General features: G+C 46.8%; 1 protein-coding gene across 10 annotated transcripts in view; it reads right to left on the reverse strand.

Annotated features, from left to right (window-relative positions):
- The window catches only part of APBA2 (amyloid beta precursor protein binding family A member 2), a 272,652-nt gene that overhangs the window by 48,117 nt on the left and 207,290 nt on the right, over window positions 1–17,245 (reverse strand). The window lies entirely within an intron of this gene.

Genomic DNA, 17,245 nt, shown 5'->3' on the forward strand with positions numbered 1-17,245 from the left:
TTCCCTCTGCCCTACTGGCTCTACACCACCCACTGTGGCCAAGGTATGCCAGGCAAAATCTCCCAAAGGGGATAATGGGAACTCTCACTGGAAATGCTATTCCCATCCACTTTATGTAAAACTCAAATTTGCGACATCCTCCCAGAAAACCTTCTGTCGTCTTTCACGCGTGGTTATTTCAAGGTCCACTTAGAGCATATCTGTGTTTTCCCTCTTGTTTGTAAGGTCTCTAACCTGGTGACTTTCCCTAGGCTGAGTTCACCGACTTCATTTCCTGAAGGCCCGCACTACCTTACTAGGAGCTGAATGGACACTAGTCATCTCCAAAAACCCTAAAGAAACAAACCAACCACTGGCAAATGAAAATGGGTCAACCACACCTATTGTAGACTGAATGTCTGTGCCCCCACCAATTTCATATATTGAAACCTAACCCCCAAGGAGATGGGGCCTTTGGGATATAATTAGGATTAGACGAGCTCATAAGGATGCCACCCTCATGAGTAGGATCACTGTCCTTATAAAAGAGACTCCAGAGAGCTCCCTCGCCTCTTCCACCATGTGCAGACACAGTGGGAAGGCGCTGGCTATGAACCAGGAAGTGGCCCCTCACCAGACACCAGATCTGCTGCCGCCTTGATCTTGGACTTCCTGCTTCCACAACTGTGAGAAATAAATGTCTGTTGTTTATAAGCCACCCAGTCTATGGTGTTTTTGTGATAGCAGCCCAAACGGACTAAGATAACACCACATCTACAAATGTTACAGCTTGGGGTGGAATCTAAGTTTTCTGCCACAGATGTAGGGCGACAGTCTCTCGTCCCAGTGCCAAATCCATTGTGAAGAAAAGACTGCTGCTTGTCTTGTCTTATACTGGGTGCCTTTGGCAAATGGAAGAGGTGCCCCTCTGGGGGATGCAGCCCCCACGGGGTTACAGCTTGGCCAGGTGGGCATAAGCTGGTTGCCTACACCTGTCCATGGGACACCTGGCACGGAGCCACAGCATGTGGTGACAACAGGCAATACAGGGTCTCAGATCCACTCATAGAGGCAACTTCTCCCCAAAGCTTCTACAGGCTCGACCCTATCCTCCATGTCAACATTCTCTCCACTCATCACCATGACAACCACAGTTCATAATAAACAGCTGGGGTTGTTTTCAGAGAGGTGGGCTTGGGAGAGGCCATCTGGTGCTCTAATTTCCATCTTGAGGGCAAGGCGGGGGCGCACTTGGCAGCATGGGGAGCAGCATCTGAAATTAACATCATAGAGGCCCAGGTGGATTTGGGGCTCCCAGCATCTTAGATGAAGATGCTACTTAAATCCTTTTGTGCACTCCCCAAGGTACAGCAGCCAGCCACACCTCAAAAAAAGATGCCAGCCAGGGTTACCTCAGTTCTTTCCAGCCAACAGGGACATGAGGGCCATGTCCCTCACCAAGTAATTGCCGTGGAGTGTTCCCGCTGCCATGGGCTGGAAGCCACATCAACCATCCACTGAGAGAAGATGGTGAGTGAGACAAGTTAAATGAAATCTGCCGTAGGTGGTGGGACACCCTCCCCAGAGTCCTGAGAACAGAACACGGACCTGTGGCACAGACTGGTCCTAACATGTCAGGACCAGAGACTGCTGCTCAGGGCAGAGATGATTTGTCTGTAATAAAAGTATACTAATTTGAATAAATTGCTCTAATAAGTATCTTGGCTCCAGTTGGTGAAACTAAAGATAGGATTTTTTAAAAGTGTCAATTCTGATTTCATCTGCTTGATTAAATGGAAAATAAGCAATATAACCCACATTACTTGAGATGAAACAATAGCAAACAAGTACACACACACTCACGCCATCTGTAATAAAAATCAAATACAAGCATTCTCCTGAGTGACAAGCATGTTAGTGACACGTGGAGGGACACAACATCAGCTCAAAGCCAGGCAAGCCACAACCTTCCCACTGACCTGTCCTATCTCCCCTTACACATGACTTCTTGCCAGAGAAATTCCAGGCTTGCAAATAACTCAGGGGGTACCTGGGTGGCTCAGTCAATTAAGCTTCTGACTTCAGCTCAGGTTATGATCTCACGGTTCGTGAGTTCAAGCCCTGCATCGGGCTCTATGCTGACAGCTCAGAACCTGGAGACTGCTTCAGATTCTGTGTCTTCCTCTCTCTCTGCCCCTCCCCCACCCCCTCAAAAATAAATTAGGTGACAGCCTTCTCTGGTGACAGCACCTCATGCTCCCTGTTTCCAAAGGCATCAGTCACCCCTACTGGTCCGATGTTCCTCTGTCCCCACTCAACAGGGGTCAGCCAGAATTTGCTGCATGTTGGGTGCTCCATGGCCGGGCTGAGAGCATAAGCCACCATGGTCCAACTGAAGATCTGACTTAGCACACTAAACATACTTCACAAGCCCCTTTATCTGTCCCCTGACATTCAGGTGGCTCAGAAAAATGACAATATTGTTCTTCTTCTGCTCCTCTTACAATTCCGATCACTCCCATGGTATTTGTCTGGAGGAGAATGAGAGCTTGGATGAAGTATTTATTCTTATAATGGTCATCCCCATGGGGGTGATCATATCTTTCTAAAGCCAATCTGTGGCTTAAAAGAATCATGACAAGATCCATTAGGGAAACCAGCCAGTAGGTCTATCTTTTAACATCTCCTGGCTGGGCCTGTGAACGGGAGGGGGAAGGAGAGTTCCCTCCTTACACTCCCTCCACCCTGCCCCCATCCATATTTCATGGAACATACCAATACTAAAAAATTATTCACCATTTGTCTGAAGTTCAAGCTTAACTGGGTATCCTCTTGTTATTTACTAAATCTGGCAGCCCTACCTAGGGGTAGGCTGATGAGCTGCCATTTCCACTGAGCCCTACGTTGCACACTCAGGGCCTGGTCATGTTCTCTGTGTCTGTTCTGCTAAAACATCCCCTACTGCTGACCACAGGACCACCTGGCACATCTTTGACTTTATCATTCACTCTCTTCACTGAAGCTTCATAAAGGGCAGGTGGTGCCTGGGGTACCTCTGCAAGCCAGAGAATGAGAAAACACACGGGCAAACAAGGGCAGTTCCTGCGTGACCAGGCCTGAGGGGCTCAAGAGGTGAGCCCAAGGGCTGAGCCATTAAGGTTTGGGGGCTATTAAATCTCTGCCATTTGAGAGCAGCCGGGAACCCAGGGCATTGCTGGTGGAAACATAAAATGCTCACCATGGTGAAAAACAGTTTGTGAATCCTTAAAAAGTTAAACACCACCCATGTGATCCAGGAATTGCACTCCAAGAAAGGAGCGAGAACAGCTATCTGCACAAAGCCTTGTACCCAAATGCTCATGGCAGTATTACAGACAATAGTCAAAAGGCAGAAACAATCCACATGTCTAACAACTGGTGAGTGGATAAAGTATGGTATATCCCGTGAACGGAATATCTCAGCCATGAAAAGGAATGAAGTCCTGATGCGTGCCATAACACAGGTGAACCCTGAAAATATTATGCTAAGTGAAAGAAGCCAGACACAAAAGGTCACATACTGTATGATTCCATTCGGATGAAAATGTCCAGAAACAGGCACATCTGTACGCAGAGAAAGCAGACTTCGCATTGGCAGGGGCTGGGGGGAGGGGAGGATGGGGAGTGACTGATTAGTAAGTATGGGCTCTCCTTTTAGGGTGATGAAAATGTTCTGGGGCTAAATAGTGATGGTTGTACAATGCTGTACTAAATGCCACCAAACTGTACATTTTAAGATAGTCAAAATAGTGTATTTTATTTCATGGGTATACCACTACAATTTGAAAACAATGTGGAGGGGCGCCTGGGTGGCTCAGTCGGTTAAGCATCCAACTTCAGCTCAGGTCATGATATCACGGTTCATGAGTTCAAGCCCCATATCAGGCTATGTGCTGACAGCTCGGACCCTGGAGCCTGCTTCTGATTATGTGTCTCCCAATCTCTCTGTCCCTCCCCGACTCACACTCTGTCTCTGTCTCTGTCTCTCAAGAATAAATAAACATTGAAAACATTAAAAAAATAAATAAATAAAAACAAAAATAAAAATGTGAAAAGAATAACCTGAAGGTCACCTGCCAGCTTGTGCAGGACCAACCCTCTCCTTGGGCACAAAAGCCAAGAGAAAAGAGGGTGAGCCCAGGGAAGAAGGTGGGCGATCCAGATGGCACAGACGTTCTTCTCTCCCGGTTGCCTGCCTCACGCACCAGGATGTCACCCTTGGATTCATTTGTGGGAAAGGAGGGAAATCTACCTCTTAAAGCAGAGTGTGCTATGGAACTAGGGAGTCTTCCATTTGGTTGTGATCAATTACCAAAGGAGAAAACCTACAACCACCCCTTTCTAAAAAACTGTGGCTGGCCACCATCATGGCTGCTTCTCCCATAGGGTCTATAAGTTTGCTGCAGACATTGGCACATTTTCCCATCCTTCTGCTTTAGAGATGAGAAGCCCTGTGTGAGCAGAGTTTCATGGCAGCAGCCCTCCAAGGCAGAAGAACAGTCTCTTGGATTTCTGGCAGGCTCCTGCATTTGCTCAGGAGACCCGAGGCCTCTCCTACACCCAGCCTAGAGTCCTGCACTCACATTCTGAGAAAGCTAGCTTGACAGCTGAAAAATGAAGAAAACGAAGGTCCATAAATTGAAAGGAAATCAAATGACCAATACTAAGTCAATGTTAGAAACCCATTCCCAGGGCATTTCTTTCTTTTATTTCAAGTTTTTATTTAAATTTTAGTTAGGGGCGCCTGGGTGGCGCAGTCGGTTAAGCGTCCAACTTCAGCCAGGTCACGATCTCGCAGTCCGTGAGTTCGAGCCCCGCGTCAGGCTCTGGGCTGATGGCTCGGAGCCTGGAGCCTGTTTCCGATTCTGTGTCTCCCTCTCTCTCTGCCCCTCCCCCATTCATGCTCTGTCTCTCTCTGTCCCAAAAATAAATAAATGTTAAAAAAATAAATAAATAAATAAATAAATAAATAAATAAATAAATAAATAAATAAATTTTAGTTAGTTAACACGTATGGTAAAATTGGCTTCAGGAGTAGAATTTAGTGATTCAGCACTTACATACCAAACCCAGTGCTCACCACAACAAATGCCCTCCTTAATGCCCCTCACCCATCGGCCCATCCCCCACCCACCTCCTGCCATCAGCCCTCAGTTTGTTCTTTTTGTTAAGAATCTCTTATGGTTTGCTTCCCTTTCTTTTCTTTCCCTCTTCCCCTATGCTCATCTGTTTTGCTTCTTAAATTCCACATATGAGTGAAATCATATGGTATTTGTCTTTCTCTGACTTATTTTGCTTAGCATAATACACTCTAGCTCCATCCACATTGTTGCAAATGGCAAGATTTCATTCTTTTTGATGGCTGAGTAATAATCCAGTGTGTGTGTGTATGTGTGTGTGTGTGTGTGTGTGTGTGTGTGTGTGTGCCACATCTCCTTAATTCATCAGTCAATGGACATTTGGGCTCTCTCCATAGTTGGCTGTTGTTGATAATGCTGCTATAAACATCAGGGTACACATACCCCTTTGAATCAGTGTTTTTTGTATCCTTGGTAAATATTCAGTAGTGCAATTATTGGATCATGGGGTAGTTCTATTTTTAACTTTTTGAGGAACCTCCATACTGTTTTCCAGAGTGGCTGCACCAGTCTGCATTCCCACCAACAGAGTAAGAGGGCTCCCCTTTCTCCATATCTTCACTAACATCTGCTGTTTTCCATTTTCTAGATTTGACTTCTACACATCTATACAGGCCACTGTTCCCAGCATGGAACTGCTATGACCCGCTTTCTGTTCTCCTAACATAAGGACTTCTCTGTTTCAGTCAATATTATTAGTCCGAAGTAATAAACAACTCAATGGAACTGCCTAAGGCGGCAAACACTAAAACAAAGTGCTATGATTCATAATTTGAAAACTAAGTTTAACCAGCTAATAATACATAATGAAGATACCAGCGACCCAGTTAGCTTTTATTAAATCCACCTGTTCAATTTCTATGATTATACAATGTAGAATATTTGGTTTTCCTAACACTAAGAATAAGGAGAGAGAGTAGAATTAGCTGTTGTTTTAATAATATATTTGACAATACATTTTTATTTGAATGATACCAACAATGTAGGACTTCAACTATTTTACTTAATGATGTGCAGACCCACTGCCTTGTGACCACATGCACCAGTGTCCACAGGCTCAAATGAGTGTGGTCAGCTCACCTCTACTGTGACAACACCAAACAGGTGGTGATTGGCCAAAACGTGTGTCTGTGTTCATCTGATACTGGTTACGCAGGTTCAGACTGGCTCAACTTGGTTTTAGATGATTCAAGTTGGCTCAGGTGAGTAAATGGGCCAAGAGGCTTTTCCTTCCTTCTTTTGTTTCTTTTCTTTCTTCCTTACTTCCTTTCTCTCTTTCTCTCTCACCCACCCTTCCTTCCTTCCTTCCTTCCTTCCTTCCTTCCTTCCTTGCTTCCTTCCTTCCTTCCTTCCTTCCTTCCTTCCTTCCTCCTTCCCTCCCTCCCTCCCTTCTTTTTACTGTGGTAAATATACATAATATAAAATTTATCATTTTAACCATTTTTAAGTGGACAATTCAGTGGCATGAAATGCATCCACATAGTTGGGCAACTGTTACCACCATCCACCCACAGACCTTCTCATCCTCCCCAACAGAAACTCTGTCCCCGTTAAATACTAACTCCCCATTCCCCCTTCTCCTAGCCGCTGGCAGTCCCCATTCTACTTTCTGTCTCTATGAATCTTATTACTCTGGGAATCTCACAGAAGTGGAATCATACAGGATTTGTCTTTTTGGCACTGGCTTACTTCACTAACTGTAGTGTCCTCGGGGTGCATGCATATTGTGGCAAGTGTCATGATTTCCTTCCTTTTACAGGCTTAATAATATTCCACTGCGTGCCAACATCTTTTCTTTTGTACTTTATCACTATGACTGTGGCACAGTCCTCCCACAAATACTGAAAAAAGTACCATGCCATGATTTCTGAATATAGGCCAAACTGCCCATAATTTAGATGACTTGGGATTCTTTGGGTTAATTCATTATGTTTCATTCTTCTTGGCATTTAAAAGAGGGTTGGAGATTAAATATTAATGAAATATTAGGCAAGAAAAACCTGGGCCAGCAATTTCACTTCCTAACATCTCCCATAATTAGCAAATTTGATGCATCAAAAAGAGCCCTGACCTGCCATTGGTCTGGTTTCTGGAGCAGGTTTTGAGGACTGGTGGTGGCTAGATTATCCCTTCTCTCTTGAAGATTAACATTCATATTTCTCAAAGTGACTAATGTGCTATTTTTACATACTTGGGCCCGAATGAGTGAATAAATGAATGAATGAACAAAGCAGAGGATAGATCACAGTGAGGAAGAGCTTCTATTTTTATGACTAGAAACAAAGGAAACAGCAGCAGCAGTGGTCAAAAGAACCCAAAAACCTCTGAGATAGCTGGCGTGGGTGTGGTATGGTCCAGGCCTAAGCCTGTTTGAAGAAGACACGTGGACAGGTGAGTCTGCAACACGGTACATCATGGTCAAAGCCAGCAGACTCAGAGGCAGTGGGAGTGAAAGGAACAGATGTCTCCCAGCTGGCACAAAGAGCTGGTGTGAGGGGAAGCAAGAGACCCAAGGCTGGGTGGGAAGTGTTGGGGTAGTGAGGGGGGCTGCATCGGAAATCAGAGTGGGCAAACAGATCTCAGAGGCAGAATCAGAGGCCACCTGCAAATGGTATGGGCCAATGGAGAGGGAGACTGACCAAGGAGGGTGAATGGGAAACTTCCCTAAACAGCAACATCCCTCCAACCTTATGCCATGCCCAAGCTGCTCTCCTGGGCAGCAACGCCACATCCAGAGTCTAGTTCAGGCACCTGACCTATAACACCTGACTGCACCCACAGCAGGACACAATGGCCAACCGTGGGGGCAGACCCAACAGCACAATGGCACTGAAGACAGCATAAGGCCATCTCTGGAAATGCCTCTTAAATGGAGACAGGAACCAGATGCAGGTCTGGACCATGTGCCCCCTGATAAAACCAGAGGAGCCAAACAAATAGATTCTGTAAGTCCAGTTCTATAAATCCTTCAGCTCCAACAGTTTGGGCCTTGGCTTGGTCTCAGGTGGAAAGAGACCAGCTTCTCTAGTGTGAAGGCTGGCTGTGGAATCGGCTAACAGACCTAGACCTGGCAGGTTCTAGAATGCACCAGCAGCCCTGGGGGCACCATTCTGTCCCATACCTCCTTTCTCAAAGTTCCTGAGATGTGCTTAGTCTTCTCCAGTTGCCCATGGTCTTATTGATACAGAGTTGGGGGGCATTCTTTGTTTGCCTCCTGTGATCATAGTCCCACGACGTTTTTAGTAACTGATTAGCATTAGTCGCAATCTGAATGCTTTGGGTTGAAAACCCCGTGCCCTCCATTGCCATGCTGTCACATCTCAGGAGTGGGCACCATGTATTACATTACATACCTCTGAGTCTCATGTTCAGTCTCAGAAATATGGTCTTTCTTCCTGAACAGATGTTTCTAAAAATTCTTCCATGGAGTCTTGTGCTTCCTCGGGGTTGTCACGTGACAGTTTTGTCGGCCGGATGCCTCTCCAGCCCCTGGAACATGTGAAGGACCATGGGAGGTGCTGCAGGGGCCTGAGGTCGGGAACTGCATGTGGGCCAACCCCCTGCCTCAGTCCCATGCCCACCCTTCCCATTCCCAAAATCTGCCCTAGACACGTCACTGGCAAACTGGTACTACTCAGATCAGTGCAATTCAGTTCAAGCTCCATGTGTACTGGGCACCTCGTCAGGCCCCTTGCCTCTCATCCTTATAAACACTCCTTCAGTTCCCACATGTGAACCTCTGCCCTCGCAATCCATCCGAGCTGCTCAGGGGCTCCCCAGAAACATCTCCCTGAACTGCCCTGCTGGGGCTGGCCTTCCAGATGTCCCTGCCCCTAAGCTCCCTCCTGGCTTCCCCCTCCCAACCAAGGGCCTTTCTCCCTCTTTCCTCTCCTATTACCATCAGAATCCCACGTGACCTCTCTCAGGGCTCTCAGCCCCCATCACAATCCCAGCCCCCACGCACCTCCACGTTCAGCCTCACCTGGTTGGCTCACTTCCCGAAGCTGCCCTCAAAGTCCCAGAGCCTCTCGGCTTATCATCCTTGCTGCAGCCAGCCCCTCTCCTGAGCACCCAGCCCCATCTGGACTGGGAAGCATCTGTGGTCTATCTCCCTCTAGAAGGAGGTTCGCAATACAGACTTATGCCATTTTTAATCTTTGCACCTCTGGTGCCTGGTACATCGCATGGGCTGTGCAGAAAGGAACACAGGGGCCAGCAGCCCTGGGAATCTGAGCAGTCTGGCTGGGGCCAGTTGGCTTTGAAGGAGAGTGGAAGTTATGTGCAGAAACTCAAGGTTAAGGAGAGACCCTCGGACGGTGATTTGGAATTAGTGAGAGATCAGTGCGCCAGAGCCCAGCTCATCTGGGTGGGGTTCTCGGTTAATTTCCTATTGGGAACAGAGTGTGAGAAAATCAGGGCAGCCCTTGGAGGTGCATAGGTATCACCTTGTTGCCCAAAATTAGAGACCCCAGTGAAGAAAGGGACTAAGGATGTCCCCAGGAGGGCATGTGAGAACTATCCCTCCTGGAAGTCCCTGCAGGAGCAAGAGCCCACCTGAGGAAGGCCTGCAGAGAGAGGAGAGACTGAGGACATGTGGGAGCTGCCCCCACCTCACTTGTCACCTCTGCTCCCTCAGGTTTCAGGCTGCACACACACTTCCTCTGTCTCCAGTGTGTCCCTGGCCAGTTGGTCCTCCTCCCAACCTGCCTTATAGTGGTGGCTTTGTCCCTCCCTTAATGGCACTCCAGAAGGCAGTGATAACAACTTGCTCATTGGTGTCCTCAGCCCTGCACAGTGTGGCCCTGGACCTAAACTGTTTGCAGAGCCTCAGCCAGCTGCCTCCCCCATATCCTGAAAGAGGCTCCTATGGATTTGAAATCATCATTGTCACCATCAGGGCAAAGGCTCCACACCCCTTACATCCACTGCAGACTCAGATCCATATCAACTCTGCTCCCTGCCACCCCAGGAGATAGACAGTTGTTGGCGCAGATAATGTGTCCAGAATGTTCCAGAACTGGGAGCCAGATGGGGTGCAGGCTTCTTGCCACTGCCATTTGCTTTCCTAACCACTGCACCTTGCTCTCTCTTCAAGGGCTAGAGGTGGGGAAGTTTCTTTCTAGATTATTGTTAGTGGAAGGGCTCTCCGTGATTTTCTTGGACAATAAAACAGTGTTTTAGAGACCCTGGCTTTAACTAGATTTTAAAAGCACTGAAGCCATCCCAGATTCCTGCTAAATAAGCTGCTCTGTGACAACAACAGCCACCTCTGGTCACAGGTCTTCAAGAGGCCTCATAAAAATCAAATAAGGCCATTGTGCTGACTTGACAAATAGGCCCAGAGAAATCAAGTTTGGAAGCCTGAACACATCAAGTGAGGGGCTGACAATGCCAAGGCAGTACCCTCCTGGATTTTGTTTCTCAGGGTGGCCCCAGGAATTAGTTATGGCAGGTGCTACAGCTACTCATCACAGCACTGGGAGCAGAGGAGGCTGGGGAAGAGCACAGGACCCCTGGGAACTCTCCTGTGCTACCTCCTCATGTGCACAAAAAAAAGGCAGGACCTGATGCCAGAAGAGCCGGAGCACCTGCAGAATCAGGGTCAGGGCTGTGGGAAGAAAGAGGCCACCTAAACTCGAGAGAGGCATGGGGGTGGGGGGGTGAGGACCTTCCTCTTCCCCCGACTGGGCCATGCTCTGTGTCTCCCAGAAACTCCTGTCCTCAGCGCCTACCCATGAGGTCTTTCTCCAGCCCTGCCCTACCTATAGCCAGGTTTGGATAGACCGCTCCCTCCTGGGCACAGTGCGAGCACCAGATACCTTTGCATACCTGCTGCCCTATGACATGCCAATGGAGCTTACCTGAGTGCCAATGATCCCAGGGTACTACTCTCTCAGCCCCTCGGGGCCTCTTAAGACATGGTACCCTTTACTGTAAAGCAGGTGCCCATATTTACTTCCTATGACACTGAACAGGGCATGTAGGAGAGGCACCAGCCCACAGGAAGCACTCACAATGCCACTGCCTACCCCACCCCCCAGGAAGGCCGAGGTCACCCATACACTTAGCATCGTCCCTCCCCATCTGGTGCCAGCATTCCTATCACAATCTCAAAAGGTCCTTCACAAAGCAAGCCTCGACTGAATGCGAAATCACAGCAAAGCCATCTCCACAAGGAACAAGGATAAACACTTGTATGTTTGATGTGGTCTCAGGGCCCTGTATCATGCCTCCATTTAACTGTTGTATTAAGTTGACTATGATGTATTGACTTTCCTTTTTTTCTATTGTCAGAGGGCCCTTTTTAGAAAGTGCTGGCTGGACCGATGATAAACAGAAATCATGAAAACCCCCAATAATCAAAAAATGCATTTGGTGTGCCATCCTAGCACACAGCAGTATTCCGTGGAGTTGCCGCATAAATCAAACACCTTGAACTAGATGGCCGTTGAAGTGCTGACGTGCGCCCAGCCCACAGAGTGCATGGAACAGGACAAGGCATGCCTGGCCGCTTGAGAAATCTCCAGAGCCCAAAGGAAAGGAATAAATCTATTAAGGGAGAATTTCAGGCACAGAGAAGATATTTTCAGAGTACTTTTTCTCAAGATATATGTCACAGGCTAATACATGAGAAAGAGGGGGATTCCAAAAGAGTCAGTCCAAACCAAACCCAGTCCTTGCTGAACCCAGATGCACAGAGACTACAAGAACCTGCTATCCCAGGCCGCCACCAGATCTATGGAACTATGATCTCTGGTGCTAAACAAACATGTTCTTACAGGAGCATGGAAGAGCAGCCCCCAGGGGAGCACTGATCAGCAAGTCCCTGCTCCTAGGAGGTGTACTGATGACCCGCCAAGTCCCCAAAGCTCACTCCTGAGCTGTGACACCAGAGTCCCACTAAGGTCCTCTCTCTACACACACAGCAGAAGTAGGTGCAGAAATGGCGATTCAATCTGGATATTCAATACAAACTAGGCTGGACGCAACTCACATAGTCTTCAGTCACTGTATGTAAACAACAAAACATATCAATGAAGCTCCATAAAAGTAAGGAAAGTGGTGCATGAATGATCTCTACTTGACTACTCTAGGGCCTGAGCCCTCATGAACTCAAGATGTTGGGATGATTTTACAGACTGGAGGTCTTGTGTCCACTGGTCACCCCACTGGTGTCATGACACATGGGCTACGAACAACGGAGCACGTCAAGCCCTCATAATACCAACTAAATAAGGACAAAATAGAAGAGATGGCCACTCTCTGGGAGGAATACTGCCCAATTCACCTACATGGACTCACTCACCAGCAGGCAGGTTCAAACACATTGTGCCACAGAAGTCAGCTTTACCTCTTCTAGAGGCCCTTCTAGAACTGCACAGTGCAAGGGCACCTGGGTGGCTCCGTTGGTTAACTGTCCAACTCTTGATTTTGGCTCAGGTCATGATCTCATGGTTCATGAGTCCGAGCCCCGCATCTGGCTCTGCGCTGGCAGCCCCAAACCTGGTTGGGTTCTCTCTCTCTTCTCTCTCTTTGTGCCCCTACCCTGCTCATGCGTATGCTCTCTCTCTCAAAAGAAATAAATAAAATTTTTAAAAATTAAAAAAAAAAAAGGAACTGCACAGTGCAGCAAAGGCATGAATTTTGGTGCAACACAGACTGCTAACCCCTTGAGCTGTGTGACCATGGGTGTGGTAGTTATCCAATGTAGGTCTTAACTGCCTCATCTGTAAAACAGGAGCAACCCTAGTCCCTATCTCTTCTAATCATTCTAGGATTTACTTAGATCATACACATGAAGTCCTTCACATAATGTTGGCCATGACCACCAACACCAGGGTCAGTTCCACCATCACCCAGGGACTCCCCACAAACAGCAAAACAAGAAACATTAACTCCTCAGAAGCCAAGGGTCCCAGTGGTGAAACAGGTGACCACTTGTCCCCCATCAACTTTCTGGGTTGATGTTGAATCATCCTGGGATTGAGACATGAAGCAGGGAGATCTCGGGAAGTTGTGTGATCTGGCTTTCTGTCCCCTAGGATATGCAACTGTGGTCAGTAGCTTCCTGATAGGCCCTGCCTGGGGAGAAAAGGGACTAATAGCCAAGGTTTTGGGGGAAACATTGGCCAAGCAGGGCCAGGGGTATCTTTGTTGCAGTTAAGTCTGGGACTTCACACAGCACATGTACAACCAAAGGAGTGAATCTCTGAGATGGGAAATCTTTGCCGTAAAGTTTCTCAAGCTCATCTGCCAATCAGATACAGTCAGTTCTCCTTGTTCAGGGCAGTTACATTCTCTAAAAATGCTGTGAACTCTGCATGTATGAATACTGACCCACTTACCTCCTAGGAGAAATACAGGATGAGGTTCCTGCAAAGCCTCTGCTCACCATTTTTGTCAACTAATCAATACATAACCTTGTTTTCCATCTGTTTCTTTTTTGTTTTTGTCTTATGTGTGTTTCTCCCTAAAGACACCTTATTTAATGTGTATTCCTCACAGATGATTACATCCTGTATTTCCTTATAATAAAACTAGCTAAGAAGAGTCTAACATTTTCCTGACCCTGGATAAAAAGACCGTAAATTTCTTTGGCTCCCAGCCTCATCACAGTGCCTTCACCATGCTCTTTTTATTAATGGTCACCTCATGAATCCACAAAGTAACCCCCTTTTCCAATGCTTCCTCACACACTATAGATGTTACTTTAGCGCTTTCCAGATCAACCTCATGTACAGATTGGCAAATTTCCTCTTCCTCTTTCTGGCTGTACCATATTGTTGACTCATGGCCAACAGCTCTATCATTCACACCTACATGAAATATCTAACACAACGTATTTTTCTCCATAAGGCACATCATAGCCTTCTCATACTTAGAAACATCAGACTGCACTCCAGCACTGCAGGTGGGGGTCATTTTATCACCAAACAGAAAGCGCAAAAATGCAAAAAACATGGCGCTAAAAGGCCCATGAAAAGGACACCTGTTTGCAGTATGAGAGCTGAAACAAGAAGGCAGAGTGTCTCCTTGTTCAAACTCAGCTGGGATCATGCACGCTGACTGACTCACGTGCCTCTGCCTCTCTGTGAGTGTCCACAAATGCTTGCAAAAGCACCACGAGTACTGATTTTAAGCTTACACATAAATTTTAGCAAGTAGGCCAATTCACAAATATGGAATACATGAACAATAAGGATCAGTCAGGATTACCTGGGTGGCTCAGTTGGTTAAGCAACCGACTTTTGATTTCAGCTCAGATCATGATCTTGGGCTCTATACTGGCAGTGCAGAACCTGCTTGGAATTCTCTCTGCCTGCCTCCCTCCCTCCCTCCCTCTCTCTCTCTCTCTCTCTCTCTCTCTCTCTCAAAATAAATAAATCAACTTAAAAAAAAAAGAACAAGGATCACCTATGCTTTGTTTACACATCTAACAGGATGCTAGTTTGCCTCTTTGATTTGAAACTCTCAGCAACAGAAGTTGGCCATGCCATGTGACAAAATATGTTTTTTGCTTATATTTTCCAAATTTTCCTCAATAAACATGGATTGCTTTGAAATAGCTCTTTCTTCTCTAGAAATACTCATGCACAGATCTCTGTTCCCCCAATCACATGTGTCTTCCTGCAATTTGAGTTTATTTCCTTTGGTTTCTCTCACATCCTGCCCTCCCTCCCCCACCCCCATCGCAGACCTCTTGGTCTCATCAGCATTACACAGGAGAGAGGTCTACCTGCAAACTGGAGCCTTTTCAAAAGCAAACACACTGAAGGAAACATCTGTAACAACAAGCAACATCCAGAGCATATAAAGTTCTCCTAAGATATAGAAAAGCACTCAGACTCCACATAATAAAGAGCACAAATCAAACATTCATAGAAAAAGAGTAGCAAAGGGTGCCTGGGTGGCTCAGTCCGTTAAGCATCTGACTTCAGCTCAGGTCATGATCTCTCAGTTTGTGGGTTCAAGCCCCACACCAGGCTCTGTGCTGACAGCTCAGAGCCTGGAGCCTGCTTCGGATTCTGTGTCTCCCTCTCTCTCTGCACCTCCCCCTGCTCATGCTCTGTTCTCTCTCTCTCAAAAATAAACATCAAAAAAAAAAAAAAAGAAAGAAAAAGAGAAGTAGCAAGATAACATGAGGAGATGGTTAAAGTTCATACCCAGTATGGGAATTTATTTTCAGGCAATAAACCAAAAGAAAACTTGTACATAGATGTCTGTGCCAGTCCAATGTGTAAGAAACAATCCCATCTGTAACCTGTATGCTTGGTGGCAGGGTATGTGCAGATGAATGAATTAGATGGCACGTGGCCTAAATGGAACATTCAAAGGTCAGTAAAAATGATCATGAAAATTATAAAGCAACACAGAGAAACACTTGTAACATGTCAGATTTTAAAAGGTGGATGGCAAAATTACATCTGGACTGCAAAGACAACCGCATGCATTATTCATATTCAATGCTAGAGTCTGAAAAGTAACACAGAAAAACCAAAAGAGCTCATCTGCTAAGGCAGCCGGAACCATAGAGGATACTTTTTCTGTCTTCCCATTTCTAATTCCATTGTAATACTGTTGTCCACACAAGGACGAAATAAAAGGCTATGCAATACTCTTCAAAGTGTCCATGATGTAACTTTTCAAGCTTTAAAATGAGGATCAGAGAGGTGAGGGATGTTATGCAATTCATCCTCCAGCAGAAGCCTTCCACAGTATTGCCTCTCGAACTTGAATGTGGCCTCTTGTCACATGTGGATTCAGTGGTTCTGCGGTGGGGCCCTCCAGTGGGGCAACACTGCTGGGCCATGGATCACACTTCAGAAAGCAGACTCCAGGTAGCCACCATTGCCCTTTGGCCGTTAGCTATTTTGTTTTGCTTTATTTTGTTTTACTATAGCCTTAATCCCAGGCTATGACACACTAACCGTAGAAGGCCCAGGGAAAGGCCAGCATGGGACTCAGGCACCCTGTCCACCTATTTGAGGCTACTCTTTTGTTGGCTCCTGCCACACAGTCTGGCTGTCCTGGGGGGAGTAAGGGATTCCTTTTAGGAAGCAGGCTGTGATCTGAAGCAAGGAGTCACCACATTTCCCACTGGACCTCCTTCACACACTCTTGCTTTCAAGATGATTCTATCACAGTGGCTCTTTTTGGTCCAATTTCAAAAGGGTCCTCATCTGGAGAATGGGTCACCTGTGTCTACAGGATGGGAAGACCCAGGTCACATTCACCCAGGCATGGCACAGTCCCCCAAAGGAATCCTTAGGCCCCATTTTCATCAGGAATCCTTGTCAGCACTGAGCTTGGCATCATCAGGTACTCTCTTTGATGGAGTTAATTTGTGAATGAATGAGTGAGTAAACCAAAAAAGCTATGCAATAAATAACCCGTTTAAATGAGCTTCTCTAGAGTGTCTCAGATTCGCTTTGAGGAGACACTCTATTTAGGGAGAGAAGTTACCTGCTCTTTCACTCAATGCCATGACTCTGAGGAACAGAGCTCCTACTGGGTCTCCAACAATGGCTCAGGATGTCTCCCACCTCCACCTGCCCTTTGAAACCACCACCACCACCCCCATTCATTCCATCCTATTCATCCATCCCTCAGGCTCTCCAACCCAAAGTCTGCATTTTTGCTCAAATTAGCATCTGGTACAGCACAAAAACAGCAAAACGTCAGGTCTTGCCCACTCCCCGTCATACTCTAAAGATAATGTTCTCTTTACGAGAACTTTGTCAGGGAAGTCATTTGTTACAAGGCGCAGTATGCCCTGTGTAGCCCACGTTAGTCCCTGTGGCACCATAGCCACTGTTTGGCAATGAGTCCAACTCTGCCAAAGTGAAGAAGGCTGGCAGTGCTTGGGCTTAAAGCCCAGACCTTGGGCCCCGAGCCACCTGCCTTTGGGGGGAGCTCCCCACATCCACTCGTGCAACAGCAGTTTCTCTACATCCCAGAGCCCTCGGTGCAGGCACAACTGCCGTGAATGACAAGAACACCCCAAAAGTGAAGTCAACCTACATTTAATGGTCTTTAAAAAGAACAAAAGACATCAACATGCAAGTAACAGAAACCAGCAGCAAGTCATA

This window comes from Prionailurus viverrinus, chromosome B3, assembly GCF_022837055.1.
Source record: "Prionailurus viverrinus isolate Anna chromosome B3, UM_Priviv_1.0, whole genome shotgun sequence".
Taxonomy (NCBI): domain Eukaryota; kingdom Metazoa; phylum Chordata; class Mammalia; order Carnivora; family Felidae; genus Prionailurus; species Prionailurus viverrinus.